The sequence below is a fragment of the Acipenser ruthenus genome, chromosome 12, assembly GCF_902713425.1.
Source record: "Acipenser ruthenus chromosome 12, fAciRut3.2 maternal haplotype, whole genome shotgun sequence".
Classification (NCBI taxonomy): Eukaryota; Metazoa; Chordata; class Actinopteri; order Acipenseriformes; family Acipenseridae; genus Acipenser; species Acipenser ruthenus.
In genome coordinates this window covers 32,502,723-32,525,735 of record NC_081200.1, presented here as the reverse complement: position 1 = coordinate 32,525,735, position 23,013 = coordinate 32,502,723, and the positions used below count along the sequence as shown (strand labels likewise).

At 36.4% G+C, this 23,013-nt stretch overlaps 1 long non-coding RNA gene across 1 annotated transcript in view; it reads left to right on the top strand.

The window, feature by feature from the left end:
* The window catches only part of LOC131740005 (uncharacterized), a 32,123-nt gene extending 11,729 nt beyond the window's left edge, over window positions 1-20,394 (top strand). Inside the window, exon 3 of the long non-coding RNA XR_009330637.1 lies at window positions 20,284-20,394. This is a non-coding gene — a long non-coding RNA (uncharacterized LOC131740005). The remainder of the gene's footprint in view (window positions 1-20,283) is intronic.
* Window positions 20,395-23,013: the final 2,619 nt, after the last annotated feature.

Sequence of the window (23,013 nt, the reverse complement as noted above, 5' to 3'; positions counted from 1 at the left end):
TCACTTAGTTTTAGTGAGTGTGCGGGGTTTAAAGAAAGAAACCTGACTGATGTTGATGTGAACTGACAGTCTACAGATTGATGTCCCATCAGGCTCTGCAGAGGGGGCAAGCAGGGAATACTGTGCATGTATGAGTGACAGATAAGAAAGCAAGACAAAGTCAAGATATTCTTTCCTTTTTTCAGTTCAAACTTCTTTTTCATCATTGTACAATATTATTGTATATATTTGTCACACCTGCAATTATTATTATTATTATTATTATTATTTGCATTAATTGTTGTTCACTATTTTCTTGTTTGTTTTTCACTTTTATTATGAGTTTGAGTTTGACACTATTGTTATTATTATTACATTATTATTTGATTTGTGCACATTGCTGTGGATTTGTTGTATTTTATAAGCACTGTTTGCAGATGGACTACAACCCCAGCTGAACAATTAACCATAATACTAATTATGGGCTGGGTATATACAGTAACCCGTTCAGCTGAATTGGTACAGAAGACAACGAAGGGAATGCACTGACTGGTAGCTGAGACCCAGAGACGACAATGAAGGGAATGCACTGACCGGGAGCTGAGATGCAGAGAGGACAATGAAGGGAATGCACTGACTGGGAGCTGAGACGTTGAGACGACAATGAAGGTAATGCACTGACCCAGGCCCGGATTAACCTATTCTGAGGCCCTGTGCACTACCATAAATGGGGCCCTGTGCCCAGGGTTGCCTGATCTGTATGACGTTTGTAGCGAAAAGCTCAACCAAAATCTGCAAAATATAGCCAAAAGCTGACTCAAAAATAGCCCAAAAGTAGCCAAAAATGTTTTACTACATTTTACACAATATTAACCCAAATTAACTAATTTCCTTTAAACTGTACTAATTTAAGACATATACAAGTATTTCAAATGAATAGTAATAAAGAATAAAATTATATATATATACACACACACACATACTGAGCATCAAAAGAAACATATCACTTATATTTCAGCTTCAAAAGAAACGTAGCACTTATATTTGGATAAAATTCACTAGATGTGATCGAAAAATGACAAACTCTTTTATAGAACAGGTACAGTGACTTTTTATTGTGCTGATTGACAACAATTGTCACCACGAAGATCCTGCAAAATGATCTGTCGATCTTGGGCAGGTGTTGTGACTCTTGGTCTCCCAGTTCTTGGCCTGTCATTGACAGAGTGTGTCTGGTTATACCGTCAAGCCAGGTTTGAAATTGCTGGCTGTGAGCACCCAAGACAGCGAGACACAGTACGCTGCCCTAGTCCACTCTCCAACATGCCGATTGCACGATGGCGCTGATCTCTTGACAGACGTGGCATATTGTTTTTTTTTTCTGTGATTTTCTTTATTGCTTGCAATTCAACAGCTAAAATCACTCCATATCCAGTGTCCAGACCGGAGGCTTGCAAAGTCTTCAGTTATGTCACTGAAGTCCAGCTTTCAATGGACATTAAGGTGAGCATGTTCAATCTGGCTTGTCCCATTGTTGAGTGGTCAAAGTTTTTAATCCTCTTCATTTTGGAGAATGATCGTTCTGCTTCTGCATTTGTAATTAGCAAAGTGAGGTAAAGACGAAGAGTGATGTCCACGTTTGGGAAAAGTTGATTCCAGCTGGCGAGCCTTCAGTTGCTTCAAGAGGTTAATTGGAGATTTGCTTTCATTTTTTGTTCTGCAACAAAACTGTTCAAATTTGTCTGGAAAAGTTGCTCCAAGATCAGATGGATATTTTGAAACCAAAGCTGCAGCTGCTGAACGAATCTCGGTGTGGGGAACATTGTCAAAGTTGGTCAGTAAGCCAAAATCATTAGATAGTCTTCTATACGACTCCAGGCGATTTTGCAGGCATACTTTCAAACTGTCAATAATGAAATGTTTCAACTCTGAATTTTTCTCGACCCTGCAGATCTGCATTCGGTGTATTGGTTTCACTTGCCTGCTGTTTACATCTTGGCTCACGATGTGTTTCACTGTAGTTAGCCTGCGATACGGTTGTTGCTTTGGACTTTGCACATGCTTCCATTTCATCAAACTGATCCCTGAGGTGTGGTACAAAACTACCCAGTGAATCCAGGAGCTGCACAGCGGAACCACGGTCAATCTCGACTTTTTGAAGTGTGGAGCTTGTTGACTGAAATCACTGAAGGATACGATTCCATAGCTCTGCCATGAATGCATTTTCAAGAAGGTCCTTTTTTGCTCACAGGAACTGAGCTTCTGTTCGTGTCGCACCATATTCAGTGGTGTCTTCACTGACTTTATCTTGAGCAGCTTGTATATTGTTGTAATTGTAGAATCAGCGTGGCAGGACCAACGAGTACAATAAAGAGATTTTAGCACTAAAATACAATTATAAGTCCATCTGTAAGGATTTTCCAGTGGTGCGTTGAGCCAGCAGAAAAGGCATAGAGTCGTTGGAGGAAGCCAAAAAAATTAACTGCTTGCAGACAGCACTGGACACTGTGGTTGCCGACGAGATTCAGAGAATGTGTGGCACAAGGCACATAATCTGTTGTGAAAAGATCCAATTATTTCATCATCACCACAAAACGAGAGCCCTCTTTCGGCAAGAAATGTAATTACCTCCACAACTTGCTTTAGCACCTCTCGCCACTACTGTTTTTCACTTTGAAACTGAAGTGACAGTTAAGTATCAATACTCTGATTAGCTTGACATAGATTAACGTAAGCTGAGACGCAGAGAGGATAAAGAAAGGAATGCACTGACCGGGAGCTGAGATGCAGAGAGAACACTGAAGGGAATGCACTGACCAGGAGCTGAGACGCAGAGAGGATAAAGAAGGGAATGCACTGACCAGGAGCTGAGACGCAGAGAGGATAAAGAAGGGAATGCACTGACCAGGAGCTGAGACGCAGAGAGGATAAAGAAGGGAATGCACTGACCGGGAGCTGAGATGCAGAGAGGATTAAGAAGGGAATGCACTGACCAGGAGCTGAGACGCAGAGAGGATAAAGAAGGGAATGCACTGACCGGGAGCTGAGATGCAGAGAGAACACTGAAGGGAATGCACTGACCAGGAGCTGAGACACAGAGAGGACAAAAAAGGGAATGCACTGACTGGGCGCTAAGACACAGAAAGGACAAAAAAGGGATTGCACTGACCGGGAGCTGAGACGCTGGAAGATGAGATGAGGCGAGACCGGAAGAGACCAAAAGGAATCAACCTTGCCGAATATCTGTTACAAGTAACATTGTAGCCAGATTGTTTACCTGCTGACTCAAGTGCCTGGACCAATCCGTGGGCGTGTGCTTGTGCTGTGCTGGCTGTAGTGAGGAAGCATGGGAGAGAGACGTGGCTACTGACTGAAGTTTAAATTAAAGATAAGTGCAATTGCAGTGAAGCAGTTTGCAGTGTACTTGTTTCTAATAGTAACTTTAAAGTGGATGATTTTATCTCACGCTCATTCTCTGTTTACATATCTAAACTTTATTTGCATTGTTATATATATATCTATTTTTTTTACACCTTCTTATATTTGTCTACATTTATATATCCTTGCATATGCTGAAGGATTTTAATGCTGTCTCTCATTTTAGTGCACCTAAATCCCACCCCCACTGCCTTTAACTCTTCCTGCTTGATAGCTGCGATTGTCTGAGCTTGTTAAAGTTTCTGTGGATAGCTGTGACTGAGTTTAGTGCTGAAGATTCTGTCTGGATTGGGTTTTATTATAAAGCTGCTATATATTGTGCCTGCAGGCAATTGCTATTTATTGTAATTTATAATACTTTTTGTTTTGTTCTTAGACAACATATATTACATTGTTTTTTAAAATAATATAAAATGCACTATACAGTGGTTTTGGTTGTTTCTGTCTTGTGTTCTGCCACAATTAAAGTGCCCCAGTATTTCATAAGACAATTGCAGTCACACAATTGTAAAACATTTTGAACACATTTATCCTTGTGACATATTTATTTATAAAAAGGTACTTCTAAAACATTTTAGATTTATCACAATACCTTTATGTACTGAACTGAGACATTTATCAAAGCTTGAGCACTGCCAGGAGGGAGAAGTTTATATTTTGGAAACCAGCACCTTTAACAGTATTTGCCCTTTAAGATGGCATTGGCTAAGAAGGGCTTTTGATTTAGAATAGTATGCCCCAGTTATACAGCAATGCATTATGTGATATTTATATAAAAAAAATTCTGTTCTAAATAAGGAGGAAGATGCATCATTATTTTTTTAAGATGTGAAGAACTGCACTATGAAGAACAACTGCAGCCTCCATATTTCCATTCCACAAGTCTCATTAGGCTCTTCATATGTCCAGCATGAGCCTAGGCAAAACATAAGAGAGGCAAAACATAAGTCCTTCAAAATGGTTCTAATATTCAGGGCTAGATTCTCTAAGCTCCATTAGAACAGTTTTTATTCTAAAGGAAAAACGTCTATTACAATTCTAGGTAACATTTCAAAATAATGGCTGGAAATTCATAATGAATTCCAACTGAATACCACAGGAATAATAACTGTATATCTTATAATAATAATAATAATAATAATAATAATAATAATAATAATAATAATAACATATTTTGTATAGCACTTTTCATTAAAAGAAATCCCAAAGCGCTTTACATAAAAAAAAGACATATATAGTCAACTCCACTTATTTGCATACTGGATGATTGCATAAATCGCTTAATTGCATAGAATGCAGCTGGTCCCGTTTTTTTAGTGTATCATTTTGGCAATGGAACGTGAAACAAGCAATGTGATTGTTGGAGCAAGGTTCCAGCTGTCCGTATATTGGATGGATACAGACAGTTGGAGCCTTGTCACATATTCTAAATCACTGCCTCACAGAATTTAAAAGTATCGGACAGTAGCCATCTTGCTTTTACAGTTACAGATGTGCAGCTGTAACTATGAAACTGAGTGACCAATTACCTACAAAAAATCCCAAAGTAGTAAGTAGACATGCTGATTTGGGTGAAGAACAATTAAATGAACTCGAAGATAAAAAAAAAAAAAGAATTGCGCAAATCAGAGGAAGGATAAGATGAAATTGAAAACTGAGGGGTTGTATTCACTGTATTGGAGGCGAGTGAAGCTTGCAATCTAGCAGGGGTGGAGGATGAATTGAATAGTTTGGATCTCTGCTTAGACTTTTGAGGAGGAAACAGGCTTGGCTGACATGGATTTGCCATATGAAACAAATAAAGCAGCCCGATCGCTCCCTGCTTCAATAGGCAATCCTTTTTTGAAAAGAGCTTTCAGGAGTTTGTCGATGGGCCAATCTTTGTAAAAAAGTTGTGCTGGAGAATCACCCTGAGGTCTAATCTAGAGCGGTGAAGAGGAATGGCAGTTGGAACAACTGTACAAGCAGAGGTTTAAGCAGCAGCATTGTCAAATGGAGGAGAAGCGGGATGAGAAGATTTCATTGAAATTTTTTCAGGTGGATTATTTGTTGAAAGAAGACAGCCAGAAGGAGAGAAAAATTCTTCATCTGAGTCAGATGGAAACAAAAGCTGCCTCGGGTGAGTAGTAAACCGATTGAAAACAAGGTTTGTTTTAAGATTAGGTCTGCAAGTCTGTGTGGTAACTGCAAACTGAAAAGCAAGATGAGAATTAGGATTCAAATAGGGTAACTGACAGGTAATTAAAGGTTGACTGACAGATATTTTAGCGGCTCTAGCCCCCCGAAATACACCAAGGTTCTACTTATGCTGGCTGTTACAGACATTATTTTACTTTTCATAATCGTGCGTTGCCAGAGAGTAGTGTTGTTTCATTGAGCATATAACGTATTTCTATTTTATTTTTCTGAACTTGTTCAGTATTTTAAGTTACCATATTACTTCGAATTAACGCTGCCATGGAATTAGCACCGCCATCGAATTAACGCCTCATTCAGATATCAGCTTTTTAATAGACGCCGCTCTCAAGAAAGAAATGTAAAGGTATTTTTTTCTACCCCTGCTCAAAATATAAAGAAAGAAATGTACATGTGACACCCCAAAGAGACTGTAGCCTCAGTCCAGCATGTAATACAAATTAATGTACACACACCTTAGTAAGCACATTTTATTTTATGGTACAGTCCCAAAAGACAACCCAAGATGAACTACTTACAGCACAGCAGTCTTTCAAGTCTTTTGTTTCCCCCCCAAAGTTCAGTGCCAAACATAGCAGGGGATAAAACAAGGACTGTCTGTTTACCTCGTCCTCAGCTTAGATGGTGAAAACTTAAACTCAGAGGAAATTAGACCTTTGCCCATCACTCTAACCGCTATCCGAAAGCTGGCTGAACATATCTTCTTGTAGGGGGTTTAGTTGTTTTGTTTTTTATTCAATTGGAATTGTACTCAGTCCTGTACATATATATATAAAAAAACTTACTATCTATGAGAAGATTTAGTTTCGGTTTCTCTTACAGAGAAATTACAAACAAGCACGTAAATTACAGGTGAGAAATAAAAAAAAATAGCCGAGTAGGATATATTTTACTTTTAACAGAAATCAAACCGATATTCAGAGGTAATATTTTTCGTTAAGAAAAACAACTGCATCACACTCAACTATTGTTCTCTCTCCTCTTCTTGTCCCGCCCCATAGCAGCCAAAACATGTGGATTTAATTACCTATTTTCATGTTCCTTTGTAACAGATTATGTTGATCATATGTGTAAGGCATGCATTCATGCGGGTAAGAGGGTATGAATTAGTAAAGAATAAACAGTGAATTCATTAGGAACAGATGGAGGGGAAAGGGAAACCTAAATGTTTTAAAATCATGATGAATTAACAGGGCTGCATTAAAATGGAATTACTTCAGAACTCAGAAGATATTGAGGTGTTGTTCCTGTGGTATTCAGCTGGAATTCATGATTAATTTTCGGCCATTATTTTAAAGTGTTACCCAATTCTAAAAGGAATAAGAAACAACTTAAGACTACCAAAAAACATACGGTAAATGCCTGAGTTATTTCAGGTTTGATAACTTTATTGAATGCAGCTTTTTATTCAGTTAGTATGTCATTGTAAGGTAATACTTGTCAGCTACTCAGTGGTAGTTTATAGTTTAAAGATTTTTCTAAAATGTTACTAGTAATAAACTAAACAGAGACATTTACAGTACATGTTTAAAGGTGTTAACCTTTCACTAACCTGTCACTAATATCCCCCAAATCGGTATGGTTTGTGCATCGGTTTGTTGCACACAGCCAGAAATGACCTCCATCTCACTGGACTGAAAGCATCTATAATTTTGGACAAATCAGTCTCTAGGGCAGGTGGCTTTATTAATTCCAAATACGTGTCTTCAGCAGATTCTCGGACTTTGATGTGATATTCCAAAATAATCTTTTAAAGCCATACAGATGTGGCAGCCAAGGGAGTTAGTATATCATGATTCTGTCACCTAATCATCAGCAGAAATGCAATTGGTGAAATATCTTCAGTGAAGGGATGTCTGGAGCTCAAGACCTGATGGAGGATCTAGTCATTCTTTTACCTTAACAAAGCTACAAGCCTCTTTACTGTATGTCACTAGGACAGTTTGCAATACTGTTGTAGGGGGGGACGTGATGTGACGGAACGGACACATCTTAACTGATTTAAAGGATCCATGTCAAGAAGTTTTTTGGGGCCCTGTGAAAATGCAATATTCTGAATGGTTCCGGTACATTGAAAAGTGGCCTACCTAATTTATAACCACCTTCTGCTACAAATACATTCAGCTTCACCTTCAGTGAATCTGACAACATTTTACTCCAACATTATGGTCGTTTCTGCTGATTGATTCACATCAACAGTGTTAAAGATTTGCTAAGGCTTAAATTATATGACCCCCCCACCCCTTGACATTGATATCACATGTCCTTTATCCGTATACTCTATAGCTTGGATGATTAATGCAGCCTAACCAGGAGGGAGGCATAACAACAGTAAATATTATTGTTTCTCTCTGAAAAGCCTTGGATGCATTCCAGGTATAATTTTGAGTTATTACTGTATGTAAAATTAACTGACTTTGTCATTCCATAGCATTTGTGACAAATAACTGTAACAGAAAGGGATAGGGTAGTGTAAGAGACTTGAACTTGGTGTCACATGTGCCCTGCATATTAATGAAGGGATTCCCTCCTGGTAATAGTACATATACTTATTATAAAGGAGTGATTTAGAGGGAACATGTGTGCAGCCTACTGATTCCCTGTATTGATAACACTCATGTGATTACTGCTATAGTATGTCATGAAAAGTTAGTGATATACATATATATATATAAATTAAGTACTTTTTATTTTTATATTGTGTACATTGCCATTGGGGGCAGAGTTGAGATGGCACCGAGTTATTTTTTCCCCTCTCAGTGTAGACACAGTTTGAGCAGAACAGATGGGAGAAATACCAATAAATTCAACAACGTCTCGGATTTCACTAAGTTTTCAAGATCTGTGTTAGAGGGGGGTGGATTATTGTACAGAAGTGTCTTTTTGTGTTTTTCTGTAGTGTTTACCCACCGCTAAAAAGACTATTTGAAGTGACAAAGTCGGGGTGAGAGTATAAAGGCAGCGATTTTTTATTTTATTTATATTTTGGTATTTGTTTGCTGGTAATTGGTCACTCAGTTTTATAGCTTTGCTGTACATCTGTAACTGTAAACAAGATGGCTACCGGTACCAGGCCTGGCGGCAGCATGCTGTGGGGGGTGGGGGTGGGGGTGGGGGGGGGGGGGGGGGGGTTGGGGGCATCCACTTATTTAGGGCGGGCTCATTTTGGAAAAGACAAATCAATGAGCTCGTATTCTCTACTATTTTACTTCACTATGATGACAATAAACAAAGAAATAAATAAATAGTATCACAGCACAATATTATGAACTATCCACACAGCACAAATTACCACAGCTCTTCCCGGAGAAGTTTTTTTTTTTTCTTTTAAATTATTATTATTACCGCATTAGCAACAACAGGGTGTCTGAGCAACAATACTTGAAACGACTACAATCATACAGTGAGCAGGCCCTCTACAGAGATTGCAATAAACAGATTCCCACACACACCACATTACTGTAAAGTAATGAATGTACATATAATGCTTACTTTTAACTGACTATTCAATACTGAACATAAAAAGCATACCCTCTTGTAAACAATCTGACAAGGCGGCAGTCCATGTACGATGGAGTCTGAGCTACCAATACAATCTCTCATTAAACACCACTCTAAAATGCCTCTTAACTAACCATGTTTCTACCTTCAGCCAAAACCTTTCTCTCCTGAATCTACATATGAATTGAGCAACATTACGGAACTGTCCGCGTCTCGCTTTGTTGTTGTTGAAAGATGTTGTGTCTGTGCTCCAGTCGAGCTGACAGATTGGCTCTCGGCAGTTGCAGGTACAGGATTGGTTGCTTTCGTCGATGCAAAGTATTGATTTGCTGGTTTTGGTGGATAATAAAATTAATGTGGACCAATTGTGTCTTTGTTTAGAATTTACTGTCCAATAGATGTGAACTATGCTTAAAAATACAGCAAGTCAAAAAGAAAAAGCCAGCACTTGCGCGGATTGATTTTAAATTTGATTCACAGTTGGTGCTGAGACATTCCACCGGGCATCTACCGCTAGAACTGGAAGCTGACGGTACTGAATCAATTTAGAATCTGAAATTGGGGGGGCACTGGACCTAAACTGGACGGGCCAGGCCCCCTAAGGCCCGACTGTAATGCCGGGCCTGACCGGTGCTTAAAATCCTGTGTGGCAGCACAGTGATTTTTAATATATATATTATTATTTGTGACATGCTGCATGGCAAATGCTTTCTAATGCTAACCATGCTGTGTATCAGTTAAAACCAACACTATTTACAAAACGGTAACATTCACAAAATACTAATTATTTTATGATGGAAAACATGTTTGTTATTGCCACATCTGCCGCCCATGATATTTATTCCTTAAATCAATAGTTTTGCATGCCATATCCTCTATTTACACAATACAACTTCACATCTGCTGATGGGTGTTTGGAAAGTGCTGCAGTGAATTGCAAGAATTGCCTAGATCTTCTAGAATCTTCCTCACCTGTGTTAGGCCCGTATAGTGCCCACAGGTCAGAAATATTCTGAATAGACCTGAGTAGACATCGAATTTCAAACTTATGCTTGAATATTCTTTTTATGTAAAGCTACATTGATCATGTCTGCACAGAACTACAAAGCAATGGCATTCTAGCAATTGGAATTGCCATGGCAAAAACACAATATCATTTTAATGTTGTCATTGACTTGAAAATACAGATCTAAACAGACGAAATGACTATAACGGGTTTTAAAAACACCATTCCCCTACATTTACATTTTTAATTTCAAGGATTAAATCAAGTCATTTCTTATTCTTGTTTTCTATTCTTCTCCATGAAAATTAAATAATGTGTGCTTCTGGTTCAGCTGTTGTTCCAGAAATTAGATTTATTTTATAGTAAGTGGAATATGATATATGCATCTCCTTCTGAAATTAGTTTATCCAGGCATGAAAAGTAGATTTTTCACAGAGAATAATAATAATCTAGAACCAAAGGGATGCCACCTGAAAAAATGTGTGACTATATATTAGGGGTGTATATATATATATATATATATAAACCCCTAATATATATATATATATTAGGGGTTTTAATCTTGACATTTTCATCGACTAATCTGTTTGCTAGTGATATGAAATTGTAATGAAAGATAATTACAAGTAAAACAAAGTATTAGCATAATGCTATTTTCTGCAAATATTTCTAATAAAATGTAATGTTTAATATACATATATTTATTTACATGTGATTGGAATTAAGCCAAAGTGAGTCATTTACAATATTAACTTAACTTTTAATTGCTGTTGTTGGCATACTGTAAACTTTCAAGTTTCAGACTAACAAAGGTAACTTATTGAGGGCTACTTTAATTTGGTTAGTTGAAGAAAAAGTACGATATAGCTGGTCATTTTCTGATACCATTTGAAAGACATACATTGAATAGTAATAAATCAACTTGCTAGTGACTACGATGATACAATAAACTTGTAGTACTGTGAGGCCTGGCCCTGTAAATAGTGTGTATTGGTGGTGGCTTGTGAATAAAATGTCATTTTGTTTGATTAGATATGGCAGGGCTGGGAGGTTAGACTCCCCTCCCTGTCTAATTGAAATGTCGTGTGCAGCAGGTGGCCAGGTGTCAATTGAATAATTGATAATCAATTAACACTGGTCACCTGCCTTTAAAAAGAGGCTAAAAGCTAGTTTTTTGGTTCTTCTTTTGTTTGGTGTTTGTTCTTGTGTACCATCATGAAGATTCATGCCTGCGTGCATAGGCGTAATTTACACAGGGGAGATGTTCCCCTCACCTTTTTCACAATAATTTATTGGTATAGTCACTAGTCAGTATAGAAGTCAATGGGAAGAAAAATGGTATCGGATCACTGGAGCCGGATCATGAGATGGTGTTTTACTACGAGGATCTGGATCAGGCTCCACTGATCCATAATGCTGATCAGATCCTGGAGCTGCACACACCTAACTTGGGAAACTGACCAATGAGAAGTGAACATATGTGACGCGTAGTTTAAAGACCCCGGCTGACAAATCTGTATACAGCCTGAGATCACAGTAATGTTGGGGAAAAATGGCAACCGGATGGACAAAGATAGCGGAGGATGCACTACATTGCTGTATCCAAAACACAGGAAAAGGGTTTAAGTTTGTAAAATAGCTTCTGTTATTTATTATTGTTATCACACTGAGGTTTCAGTTTACTTACAGTTTAACTTTTCATTTTAAATTGAAACAGTAAACTTAAAACAGCAAAATGACCTTTGTGCAAATACATATAGACATCAATAAAAACTGAATACATTACCAATAACTTTTTACACAATGATTATACCAAATTAATCATGAAATATTACTGACTCTAAATTATTTTGCGTGTTTAAATACATCCCACAGATACTCGCATCTCTATTTATCAATGTTACAAAAACTCATTCTTGGTCATTTTACTAAGCATTTTTAAACTAATAAATAAACAGTTACCATAAAGAACATTATCGTATTCATCATAGTAAAGTTGAGTTCTTACCTGTAAATAGGAACATGTTTAAAGTTTTAAACTCATTGTCTGGAGCTTGGTGTTATTTACATTATTGTCGATACACTGCGGTTTATGTTTCAAGCTGCATCTGCATATTTTAAGTGGATGGAAGCTGAACATGCTTTTCTTATACCAATATGGTACAAGCATCATTTTAATAGCACAACTGTACTGTATTTATCTTATGTATTTTTATTGTGGGGAAACCTCAATGTTTCTAGAAATATATTTCAAGGGCAATTCTCCTTAAATCTGCATTATGCCACACTCGCTCTAGCGCTCACAGCGGCCTGGTTGTACTAAAGGGATCTGATCCTGGGTCCTGGCTCCGATCTGAGCGGAGCTTCAGTGCTCTTTGAAGACTAAACCCATGGCTTTGTAATTCCATGACTCAGAAGCGACTGAATAATAGAGCTATTTGCCACACTCATCACTCGACAACATTGTGCCAACAATTTATTGTTTTGAATGATTGCTGCAGAAAACATGATAGATGGAAGTTTTGTAAGCCTTCATGGTGTGTTACATCAACGTTTTTTCTCTTGATCACATATCACCTGCATTTGTAAACCAAAGGAATAATCCTTTTTAGATTAAGAAATTTGAGAAACAGTGTTTTGATGTATTTTCTGTTTTATGACAATCTTTCTAAAAGCTACAGCCATGCCGCCAAGGATATTTTTTGGTTTTAAAGAATTACAGTAAAAGCACCATTGTGACATTCAGGATAATTACATTTTGAAAAATCACTTGCCATATTTAGCACGACTCCATTGGTTCGGTTACCTTATAGCTACATTATAAGGCAATGGATCATGCTAGTCAAATACGCATTTGGTATATGGTTCATACTTTTAAGAAACTTAAGTTTTTATTACTATTGCTGCATTGCAAGGTGTGACATGTACAGCCGGTTTCTGAAAATCACAGCTTTGTCTTTCAGTTTTCACAATATTGTCATTTGTTAAATTATATCCATTCTCTACATTCATAACAACTTTCTCATAAAATTAGAAACCAATATTTATATCTTGCTAATGGGTCCAAGCTATTTTCGCCTTTTTTTTACTGTTGGATTTGTGGCTATAACTCTTTAACTATAAAGGCTACAGGTACATGTCATACATTAAATTAATGTGCACACACTAGGCTTACATAAAAACAATGAAATAGTCAGAGACTCACCCTGTTTAATACAGATAACAAAAACCACAGAAAAAGAGATGCTTTTTAGTAAAAAGCATTAAACACTAAAAAGTATTTTAGCATGGCCAGCTCAAATCTGACAGTGTACAATGAAACTTCAACATGTAGGGAACATGAACAAAAATGGATCAAATTAGACAATAAATAAAGGAATTATGACCATATATACAAAAGGGACCAAAAGCAACCCCTAAAAAATGATTAATTGAAAATGTACAAAAGAAAGCAAAAGGAAAAATAAAACACATTCAAATTATTCGTCCCAGGGACCCTGATCATGTGGCACAAGATGGGGCTGTTCACTGTGGCATGAATGGCCAGCACGCTAGCAACCATGGCAACATAACCCTAACAGCTCCTGTCTCGTGCATCTGATCCACAAACACGAAAAACAAATATATATTTATCGGAAAATAGGTCCTTGTGCCTTCGATGTCACCATTTCTCTTATTTTGTAAAGATTTTGTGTGAAAATGTTTGTTTACTGCACCGAGGTGGGTCTGTCTTACAGCAGTATCATTGCAAAACACTCTCATTCACAGCTATCTCCTAACATGGTCCTCTACCGGAAATACACAAATAAGACCTTGTTTTAAAGCTCTGACTCTCGCAAGCAGGCCTGTCTATCACAGTGCCTGAGAAAAAAAAAAAGAGTTAAAGGATCAGGTCGCCAGCAGGATATTTAACATTGGGCAGACCCTATAGAGTTAATTTGATATGGCTTTAGAAATACAGCAGCCCTCTATATTACCAAGTGTTTCAATCCATTTGCCTGACTCCAATGCCACTCATTATTTGACTTGTAAAGTGTCTTTGACAAATGTTCTTCACAGAGACCCACGTTTATTCCACTGCTTTACTATTTTACAGATCCAACTGCATAAGCATATTTCTTTTATTTTTCCTTTTTTTTAAGTAATTGGTTTTTTTAAGCCCAACATTTGTGTTAAATAAATCAAGTTTGTAGTTCAGGAATTTTTTTTCAACTTGGTGCTAAGTTTGCTCTCACTTTTCAAAGCACTGTTTCACCTAAGGGGATGTTTATAAGCATTCTTCAAAACACATTCCTTATATGTGTTGTAGTTTATGCGTATAGTATATTGTAGAGAAGCCAGTACATTTTGTTGATACATTGTATACAGTGTTCACAATTTGAGTAGTAGGCTGCTCATGCATACCGACAGAGGTAGACACATTTATTTTCAGGAAACCTGTGACTTGTTTAGGCTTAGCTATGCTCTTCAGGGAACCTTTTTTATTGAGTGAAAATTTGTTTAATTAAAGGAATAGGAAGGCTGAGTAATACTCTTACTCATGGCTGATTGTTGCTGATTCAAGTGACATTTTATCACCTTGCATCTGTTCACATCACAAGCTGTGAATTCGCAAATAACATTTTCCAGTTCTGAGAGAAAAAAAAGAAAGATTCCCAATAATCACCTGTGTAACTCAGGAGAGAGCTTCGGTTGAACTTTCACTCTCTGTAGTTAAAGCTGACACAAATGCACAGAAGCATAAGAAAAACAAGCAATAATGTGATCTATGCCACAACACAAAAGTCATTTCCACAACATGCTTTTTCTTCTTTTTTTTTTTTTTCTTAGTCTCTAATTCAGCTGTATGCCTGATCCCTTGTGTGAAAAAAATACACCACCCTGCTGTTCGTCAGTGTGTGCCAGATATGTCTATTTGCAGATTTCAATGTGCTGCATAACTATGTAATCTATATTGCCATCATGAAAAATATCCTTACACTGAAATCCATATTGTATGCATGTATTGTGCGCATTTATAATAGAATCTTCCCTAGGTTAACAAAGATTACTTTGATATTTTTGCAAATGAAACAGCTTATTGCTGCACCATATCTGCACAGAGCACATTAAGGTAATAAATACACTTTGATTGCCTCAGAAACACAAAGTAGTTTGCCCTGATAAGTCATTATTCAATTATCTTTCATATATAACAACTGAAGCAAAGAATACAGATATGTAAGTGGAGCATTACATGCTTTTTAATAAAGCTGACACACACATACTGTATGCACACACACACATATGGTACATGGGGCAGCAGTGTGGAGTAGTGGTTAGAGCTCTGGACTCTTGACCGGAGGGTCGTGGGTTCAATCCCAGGTGGGGGAAACTGCTGCTGTACCCTTGAGCAAGGTACTTTACCTAGATTGCTCCAGTAAAAAAAAAAAAAAAAACTGTATAAATGGGTAATTGTATGTAAAAATAAAGTGATGTCTTGTAACAATTGTAAGTCGCCCTGGATAAGGGCGTCGGCTAAGAAATAAATAATAATAATAATAATAATATATACAGGTGCACTCCACTTATAACTGACTCCAAGGGACAATGGAAATCAGTACTTTATAAACGAAGTACGTAGTAAACACAATTCAAAATGCTGTATGTAACTGCAAACATAAGTACCTTAAATATAAACAATACAAGAAAGCTTAACTGCCAAAGAACAGGAGTTTATTATTTATACAAAACATCCCCTGTGGGCTGTACGTTACAATGTAATAAGTAGTACCATTTGACAAATATCGCTAAATGTATTTAAAATTGTATATGTTAGACTTTTCTTCACTAAACCATGGGTGTAGCAGAGTCCATGTGACCCTGTTAAATGTCTATAAAAGAGTAGCAACTTTACACAGCCAGGATGTGATCCTGTGCTTCTGTGACTGTATAACTCACCCTGCACAGCACATGGCCGTACCTTTACAGGTGGGGCACTTAGGACCAGATACTGCTCCTTTATCCATTAAACTGTATTGGAACACATATTTAAATTATTATGCATATGAGTAGCACATTTTACACATCAAACCTTCAAGCTTTTTTTTTCTTATTTGTCTGAGACGGACATCCTGTGCAAGCAGGGACATTAAAGATCAGGAAAACAGCACAGCAGAGGGTCTAACCGGTAGGATAATCTCTATGGACATCAATGTAATTAGAAGTTCTCTCCAGAGAGGTCTTTGACTTTTAGTAAAAATTGTAATAATAATAAAATATATAAATAACCACCTGGGAAAGAAATTAATTTATTCCCAACGGTACGTTACAGTTTCTTCAACAAAAGCTTACTAGGATATATTTTTGTCTAGATATTTTAACATTTCAATTAAAAGAAAATTAATTTGTAAATGATGAGTGCCTAAGATTGCACAAGGCTGCATTGTACTTCTGTAGAGTAACTCAAACCTGGTTCCACAGTAGTCGTAGTCGTAGTAGTAGTAATTTCTTGGTACTCCATATTAAAGGTTTAGGGACAAGTCATCTCAGCAGCATTGGTATAGTCCTAAATGTGTTAGTTTGGGCGAGGACTAAATTCCTTTCTTTTCAGAAACATCCCACGTGTTTGCTTAGTTTAACAGGACGTATTGAATTTGTATTTGATAAAGACTTTAGTTTTTTCGTAAACCCATGTCACCTTGCGTCAGTTCTACTTGCACCACTTTCAATAACATAAATAGCGATAACCTAATATAATATTTTAGCATGCCTCCCCTCCCATTGTTAATCTTGGTATCTGATTCCTGGGACGGAAGTTGAGGTTTTCCACCCCCCTAAAAATAGTGTACTGCAATGCTGTGGTTTGGTGAGTTGGCAGCAGTGTCAGGTTGTCAGTGTATAAGAATCAGCTAGATAGTCTGGATCCGGTTGCCAGAGCGGAGATGTAATCTAAACTGCGTGAAGCCAATTCTGTAGAACAGCCTTTCCAATAAACAGTTTTATTGCTTAATTAATGAGCAAGTCTCCTAGCAATTATCAACTTCATGCATTTGTTTACTTAGTGCATGTGGTGAACTAGAGACACTGCTAAAATACCATACTGCTTAATATGTGTTTCTTGCATAACTCAACATTCAATTGCTAATATCAGTCCACACATAATGCATTTAAACTCTTAAATTAATTACATACTGTACATTTACAAAGGAGTTGTTTCCTTTTCATTTGCAGGTGCAGAATATAGCCACTGGTGGTTGCAATGTAAGCATTTATTTACCTGAAGATCTTTTGATACTTTGTTTGTTTTTGTATTTTTATTTCAGATTATGCAAATCTTTAAATGCAGAGCAACACTAAAGAGGAAAAGTTGCTGCTCTTTCCTGGTACCTAATCACTTCAGGTGTTGTAGTTCAAACTCACTTCAGTAGTCTAATCTGCTGAATTGTGTAGTCCTGGGCATGATTTAACCTCTGACTAAACTCGCCAACAAAATACATCTCGTAGAATACACAACAGTAAATAATTCAGTCATTAAGGGGGGGAGGGGGCTAAGGAAAAACTCTAAATGATTTAGAGAGATCTCTAAATGAAAAGGAAGTTATTTCAAGATGTCTTAAAATGATTGAGATATCATTAAATGAACATGAAGTTATTTAGAGATACCTTCAAATGATTTAGAGACATCTTTAAAACCCTCATTTTAAGATATCTACGTAATACGTAATGTAATTTGCGTCAGTGCATAATTTGCTTGGCAATGGGCTTACGACCACAAACCTAAACAAACCATCAACATGGCACTGGCAGTTATTTATTATGGGGTTACGGTTTTATTCAGTGGTGAACCGTGAAAGTTTTTATTCAGTGGTAAATGAAAAGTTATTGTAAATATAAAACTGCTATACAGTTATGCTTATATATATTAATTTATATTAAAGTGTTTTTCTTGTGTACAACGACTGCCTTATTATTATTATTATTATTATTATTATTATTATTATTATTATTATTATTATTATTATAGCTACATAAACCTTCATCAGACTACCATGATGAATGTACATTTTTAATAACTTCTTGTATGTTTAGATTAATTACTACCTTACACTATAGTCATACGATGGGCTAAGCAGAAGAAAAGACAAAAAACATGAACTGTAGTGTGATAGATACACTGGTGGTAATGGGCGTAAAATGAAATCTGTTACTTCTCACAATTCTCGGATTCAAAATGCATTACCGAAATCCTAATGTAGACATCCTTACTTTAACACAGTAAGTTAACGTTTGTATATGTATTAGTGGTGATCATTAATGTGTCAGTTTAGTTTAACAAATATAACTACAGTATCTCTGTGATAAGGATTGGGTGTTTCTGGTTGTTAGATAGTCTAATATTTCAACACATACAGTTTGGCAAACTGATTTGGAAAGTATTATGCAATTGTCTATGCAATACAAATATAGTTGATATATTCAACATTTGAAAAGATAGCAATCAGTGCATATTTGAAGTATTATTTCAAGGACCTACAGTAATTATGCTCTTGTCTGGCTTAAAAGGACCTATTTCAATAAATACTCATATTCTAGCAAAGCACTTATAAAGTAAAGATGATAACAATTGATTTGTAGGATTTGTCTGCTTTACTGTTGTGGGAACAGAGTGCAGTTAGTTGTACAGATCCATTACAAATGCCTGTTCAAATATTCATGTCATGTCAAATATTCATGTCATGCACTGGGATTTATTCATCTCTTTCTGGAAAATAATGCTAAATCTCAGAGTTCTTTTTTTGTACCTATCACTTTTTTTTACCAGATATGTGAAGAGATGTGGTTCAGTAATTAAGGCCCTGTCCACATGCCTTTTAAACCACATTAGTTGCCTTTAAACCAGCATAAAAGCGCTAAATACGGTTAATGTCCATACTACGCAGCGTTTAATACCGTACTCGAGAACCGAACTTGAGACCAACTCAGGAGGTAGTCTCGAGTCCGGTTCTAAATTAGATCACGTCAGGTAGTGCGGTTTATCAGAAGTGTGGATGCTGTAATACCATACTACATTTTTTGCGTATCCTCCAGTATCCCAAAATGCCTTGGGGCCGTAAAGACTTGCTATCAGTGTACACTCCGCAATGGGTATTCATTTTTATGTTTTAAAAAATAAATAAATAAACTGTTAGGACATCTGTGTTAAAAAAGTGGGGAAAATAACAAAAGCACAACATTAAATTAGGCGACTGCAAAAATGAAATGCAAGTTAAAAGTGGGATCAGGATGAACAATTCACTTAACTTGTCAGCTCTGTTTGAAATAAAATTAAAGGGACCAGAATTAGGCACAGGCAAGATATAAAGGTAAAAACAAAGATTATTTTGTAATGAACAGCTTTTTTTTAATGAAAACATTACATTAATCAGTTGTTTCATATTTGTCTCCAGAACTGTTACAAGTTCTGACGTGTTATATTTCTCTTGTTCTATTTTTCACAATCCACTGACTTCATTTTCATCTTCTGTTTTACATGATCTTTGATGAACTATGTGTCTACATAAGTCTGTGCTGACTTTATTTGTGGCAACTCAGAATTTGATGGCATTGATGGTGAACCGTTCAATTCTTCATCAGAAATTATGAATGTCCATATAGTCATTATTTAGATCTTTGTTGACGGTCTTGGCTTTGTGTTCTTTCATGCCTCTTTGTTCTGCTTTGTTGTCATCTCTGTCACCAGAGCTCCTAGTTTCTGCTTGTTTTTTTTTTTTTTTAATAAAGACTTAGGCCGCAAGCAGTAGTTTTGTCTGCAAATGAACTGTCACTATTAAGATTGGAAATAGTCCATTAACATACAGGTAAGCCTACATATTTTACTATTATTATTATTATTATTATTATTATTATTATTATTATTATTATTATTATTATTATTATTATTATTATTTAAAATACTACAGCAAAGTAACATACATGTGCACACAGCATCGCTATCCAAATGTTTATTTCAACCAAATGATGACAATAAAAAAAAAATACAGATCTACAAAAATGCAAAATACATTAAAGTGAACGTGTGCTCTAGTTCACATATAAGAAAACACCTGTATGCCACTTGTCACATACTGTACTGCAAAGTAGAAGAACACAGTGGTTTCCTGTTTTTCCACCCTGTTCCACAGAAGCGGCAGTGGTATCAATCCCCTCTGAAGCCCGGGACAGACAGACGCGGTGAGGCATTTTGCCATCTGTATCGCTGCTACTGCTTTCATATGGTGTTTGACAGATCAGCGCGGGACAGATCAAAGTGGTTTTTTCTGGCTGCTCGGTACTGTTGGTGGATTAACCAATCACAGCCAAGTGCTGATAACCCGAACATTCCAGGAAAAAATCATCAATGAAACTGTTGTCTACGGAGGTGTACAAACACCCTGAAGTGTTTGATCCCTCCCACATTTCATACAAGGACAGGCAAGTCTGTATTTTGTACATAGCCCCTGATAAGCATCCCTCCTGCCTTTTTGTATTATTTCTGTAGTTCACTACTATTTTGACTAAACTGGCTGTATAACTGGTTGTATATTTTCTAACACTTTAGTAGTAGGTTACTTGCTGTCAGCAATGTATTATATGTTCTTTGTTAAGCTCAGATCACTAATTTCATACACCTGCAAATAGATGACAGAAAAACAACATTGAAAAACAAACCAGTGTTTTTATTTAGTAGATTTTATGGGGGGCATTACAGCTATGGCCAAAAGTTTTGCATCACGCCCTATAGAATTAATAATGTTATGTTGACATATTGAAATTACCTATCGTGTTGTAGTTTTCCAAAAATTGAAAAATGTGACATTTCAAAATCTAACATGAAATACTGTACTACTATTGTTGTTTCCATTAGACTTTTGAGATACCATTTTGTAGTTTCTTAGATTGAATGATGTTAAATAAAATATCGAAATTATGTTCGCATAGTTGTTTTTTTTGTAATTGTCTGCATCCTAATATTCTACTAGGTGATGCAAATCTTTTGGCCATATATGTAAATTTATATTCAAGTACATAGCCTGGTGTGGTACTGACAACTACTGTACCACATAGTGTAGAGTGTCCATTTTAGGACATCCTCAGTCGTCACCCCTCCTCAAGTCAGTCTTCACCCCTCCTCGAGTCAATCCTCACCCCTCCTCGAGTCAGTCTTCACCCCTCCTCAGTCAGTCCTCACCACTCCTCGAGTCTACCTCCTCGAGTTTTTTTTTTTTTCGGGGAGAGTGAGGGGTTGGACGGAGTCGTCTGAATCACCCAATCAAACAAGAGAAAAAAATACTTTCGGTGCTTCCATTGGATGAAACAGATGTCGATTTAGCTGCTGATTGGTTTTTACCTTTCTTCAGCATTTAATATTGTATTAAATATACTGTATACTGTAAGCATTTTAAAAAATACTTTGAAAGTTACGATATGCAGTTTCATTATTTAAATTTGCTTGGATTTAAATTATAAGGCTAATCTTCCCAGCATACGGCATCAGACATAACTGTATTTTTTTGTTTGTTTGTTTGTTTGTTTTTTGTGTAACAGAAAACAATTATTATTATTATTATTATTTATTTCTTAGCAGACGCCCTTATCCAGGGCAACTTACAATTGTTACAAGACATCACATTATTTTTACATACATTATTATTATTATTTTATTTTATTTTTTTACACATTATTATTTTTTTTTTTCTTTACATACAATTACCCATTTATACAGTTGGGTTTTTACTGGAGCAATCTAGGTAAAGTACCTTGTTCAAGGGTACAGCAGCAGTGTCCCCCACCTGGGATTGAACTCACGACCCTCCAGTCAAGAGTCCAGTATTTAATTTATTTATGTATTTAATTATTACATAGAACCAATCCCCAAGTAGTACAGTATGTCGGTCAAGTGCACTTTCTATTCCTGCTATTGTCCTGCATGGAACAGAATGACCTGATTGAGTGACAGAGTTGATAAGCCCTAGAAAACATTGCATTGTTGTCCTAATTTAATTCAGCAACTTTATTTTAATCAGAATAAGTGTAATTGCATTTGTTTTTGTACCATGGGTTTCTTGAAGTAATATCCATGCATCTGTGTTTAAGTACACATTTTTGTTACATTTTACCATGAGAAATCAAAGTGCAAACTGCATTTTGCCATGGATTCCCATGCTTCCTGGTGCTTAATCATCCTTTTACAAGTATACCCATGCCCGACCATGAGCTTTAAACACTCTGTACATAAAATATGCACACATCTTTACTTAAAATGTTTTATAATTGGTATAAACAACATCTGATTCAGATTTAGAAACATATGATTGTTTATGATATAAAAAGTCAATTGAGAGCAATATCCAGGAACCATCAATACATGACAGTGAATGAAGTAATAGAAAAATATATATCTTCCTCATGAAATCAATTTTGTTTTAACTTTCTTCTTGAAATTCAAGAAATTCAGATTCAAGGTTGCATGCAGCAGATGCAAACAAATTGCTGATAAGCTTTTTCAGTCTGAAATGTTCAAAAAGTATCTTTGAGATCAATTTTCCAACATTTTAAACACGCAGAGAAACCCTCTGAACCACTAAGCAAATCTGCAGTGTTGCAGGAGGTGGCCCTTGAAAGGTTGAGGAACATGTAACCATTGTACGCTTGTCGGAATCTGGGTGGGAAATCAATGTACAGTGCATTATTTCTTGTACAAATCAATACTGGGTTGTTTCATTTAAGCACCTTAACTTAGAAACTGTTAGCAACATAAACTATGCTCAAAGTAAATCCAGGTAGAGTGCAGATAAAGCAGTTACTAGAGTATAGTACTGTGTAAGCTAATTTAACAAATTATATTCATACAGACTTTAAACACCAGCAGCGAA